The sequence below is a fragment of the Ostrea edulis genome, chromosome 1, assembly GCF_947568905.1.
Source record: "Ostrea edulis chromosome 1, xbOstEdul1.1, whole genome shotgun sequence".
Taxonomy (NCBI): Eukaryota; Metazoa; Mollusca; class Bivalvia; order Ostreida; family Ostreidae; genus Ostrea; species Ostrea edulis.
In genome coordinates, this window is record NC_079164.1 from 75,888,418 (window position 1) to 75,892,373 (window position 3,956).

The following is a 3,956-nucleotide window of genomic DNA, read 5'->3' on the forward strand; positions in this document are numbered from 1 at the left end:
TATGGTTTCGGGCATGATAGAAAAGGCGTGCGTATTCTGAATATTATTTTGAATATGACCCGTTTGAGTGACCTGTGTCTGATGGTTGGCCTTTCTGCTTTTTTAATGCAATGTTTACTAAATCAGTGAAAACACCGTGTTCAGAGAGCATGTCAGCCTGTCCTTGATTACTACCAATTACTGATGCATGTAATTATTGGTTGGATACTTTTAGATACAATGGTAGGGTTACCCAACCATGAAGCTTAGATTTGGGGTGTACCAAGTGATTTGGTAAAGACAAACGTCTTTTGTTCGAGGTGTGGAAGATGTACTGTTGTAATATTTTTTTTCAGATTGTGACCTATATGTATCTATCAAAATATTAACAACAAAAATATTAGTGATAGGCCTGCCTTGAAGGATTTCAAAGCCAAACTTCATGTCAAAATCAATGCTTAAATTATATGGTGAAAATGAAAATATGAAACATTCATATATATGTACGACAGAAAGTAACTAAAAAAATGTGACTCTTTCCGGAAAATTGTTCTCCCCTGATAGGTTTTTTTGTTATCCTGAATTGGTCCTTTCTACGATCACGTTATCCAGAAATAAAATCTCTGTACTTTATAACATACATGTACTTAACGTCTGCGAAAGTACTTAAAATGAAAGCATCGTAAAACAACACAAGGGATTTTGCAAGTTTTCCGGTTTCTATGCAATACAAAATATCTAGTAGGAAAGTTTCCACACAATCTAATACACATGCGTCTCAGTCGGTTTAAACCAATAACCCATGACCTATTAGCTTTTAACTGAAACATGAAAGAATTCATCTTCCGTAACTTTCTTTTGAATCAAACCATTCAAAATCATCCATATTCAATCTCCATAAATTAGATACAGGATTGTCAATGTTAGAGGGGGGTAGTGTGATTGTATTGATCGATGCCGGATAAAAGCACTGGTGGGAAGGATCATATTAATATTTTTGCCTTATTGCCCATGCATGTAAATAGTTCGTATTGCATAGATACACTTAACATATATTACTTAGGCTTTAATTTTTGAGAGCTATGATTCATCAATGGTAAGTAGAAGTATTTTCAAAGATAAAGTAAGTTATATTGTAATACTCAACATTACATTTTAAACTATGAATATTTTATGAAATTAAAAAAGACGACATGGAAAATGTTAACTGAGCTTAATCTCTATCGTTGCAATGTAGACATGTAACCATATTTAATTATTATCAAAACGATGTCATTTACCGTCATTACATGTATGTACACGTATCTAATGATTTACTATGATAATTTGTCTACATATACATACTCAGGTATGGGTATGCACATTACGAATGCCATTTGAATGTGTTTCTATTGGTATTAATGATCTGAACAAGAAATAAATTCAACGTCGATTTCTAACATAATATGTATCAGGGATGATGTAGCTACCACACCCGCTTATCTAGAGATATCTCTTTTGATTGTTGATTGTATATTGGTTAACGTCCCTCTGCGGAATTTTTCACTCATACGGAGACGTAACCATTGCCGATGAAGGGCTGCAAAATTTAGCCCTATGCTCGGCGCTTTCGGTCTTTGAGCAGTAAGTGGGCTCTATCGTGTCACACCTAATGTTACATGGGGTCTCTGTTCTTGTGGCCTTATCCGAAGGACCACCCTATTTAGTCGCCTCTTGCGACAAGCAAGGGGTACCGAGGACCTATTCTAACCCAGATCCCCACGTGGGGCAATTAGATTTTGGAACGCAGTTCACAGTTCACTATTCGGAATTCAATATGGTGAACTACGTTCTAGAACGCACTTCGCAACTAAAAATTTTATTTGCATCAAATAGAAAACTAGATTGGAATTATATGGATGGGGTGCTAGTGAACAACCCCCAACACTGTCTAGAAAAGGTGAGTATACTCTCTCTAATTACGGAGATCCATCCCTCCAATTTCTATTCCTAACGCATTACATTTAGTGAATAAACATTGGGTTCGGAATCATCGAAGAACCCTACTCCGGGGTCTGAAAATTTTAGGGTATGGTTATAGTGGTCCACTCCCACCACTGTGAAGAAATGGTGATGGTACCCTCTAGTTACGGAGATCTGTCCCTCCAATTTTTATTCATTACGCATTATACGTAGTTTGATAAACATCGGGTTCGGTATCAACGAAGGCACCTACCCCGGGGTCTGAAATTTTAAGGGTAAAGTGTTAGTCGTCCAGTCACACCACTGTGAAGATATGGTAATGATACTCTCTCTAGTCATGGAGATCCGTCCCTCCAATTTTTATTCATAGCGCATTATACGCAGTTTTATAACATCGGGTTCAGAATCATCAAAAACCTCTACCCCGGGGTCTGAAGGTTTGAGGGTAAGGTAATAGTGACCCACTCCCGCCACGGTGAAGAAATGGTGATGATACTCTTTCTAGTTACGAAGATCCGATCCTCTAATTTCCATGGATAACACATTGGGTTCGGATTCAACGAAGGGCCGGGGACCTGAAATTTTCGGGTGAAGTAGTACAGTGTAGTGGTCCACTCCCACCACTGTGAAGATATGGTGATGGTACTGTCCCTAGTTACGGAAATCCGACCTTCTAATTTTTATTAATAATTCATCACACTTAGTGAATAAACATCTGGTTCGGAATCATCGAAGACCCCTACCCCGGTGTAATGCGTTATGAATAAAAATTAGAGGTGCGGGTTTCCGTAACTTCACAGTGGTGGGAATGAACCACTATTATCTTACCCTAAAAATTTCAGGCCCCTGGGTAGGGGTCTTCGATGATTCCAAACCCGATCCTTATTCACTACGTGAAATGTATTATGAATAAAAAATAAAATGGGGGATCTCTATAACTAAAGAGAGTATCATTACATTTTCTTCACAATGGTGGGAGCGGACCACTAATATCTAACTCTCAATATTTCAGGCCCCGGGTTAGGGTTCTTCCATGATTACGAACCCGATGTTTATTCACTAAGGGTAATGTGTTATGTATACAGATTGGAGGCGCAGATCTCCGTAACTAGTGAGGGTACCATCATCATTTCTTCACAGTGGAGGGAGTGGAGTACTAATACCTCAACATTAAAATTTCAAGCCCCGGGGTAAGGGTCTTCGATGATTCCGAATACGATGTTTATTCATTAAATGTAATGCATTATGAATAAAAATTGGAGAGGCGGATCTCTGTAACTAGTGAGAGTACTGTCACCATATCTCCACAGTGGTACGAGTGGATCACTACTGCCTCACCTTGAAAATTTCAGGCCCCCGGGTAGGGGTATTCGATGATTCCGAACCCTCTGTTTATTTACTATGTAAAATGCATAATGAATAAAACTTGGTGGGGATCTCCGTAAATAGAGTGAGTGCCATCACCATTTCTTCTTAGTTGTGGAAGTGGACCACTACTTCTTCACTATGATTAAAAATTGGAGGAGCGGATCTCCATAACTAGAGAGAGATAGTAACATCACCATTTCTTTACAGTGGTGGGGGTGGACCACTAATACCCTGCCCTCAAAATTTCAGACCCCGGGTTAAGGGTCGTCTATGATAACGAACCCGATGTTTATTCAATAAGTGTAATGCGTTATGAATAAAATTTGGAGGGACGGATCTCCGTAACTAGAGAAAGTACTATCACCATTTCTTCAGTGTGGGGGTTGTTCACTAGCACCCCATCCATAGAATTCCAATCTAGTTTTCTATTTTATGCATATAGAATTTTGAACTGCGAATAGTGAACTGCGTCCCAAATTCTAATTAACTGGGATATATCCCTTTTTGAATACGCATTAATTTAAAACTCGTTCATTTAGAATGATACATGAATAAACGTTGTATACCCAAATAATTAATCATAGTATGTTCCTGTACAAATGTAATGTAACAATAGTTGAATATCATATTGATACTCTCAGTTAACA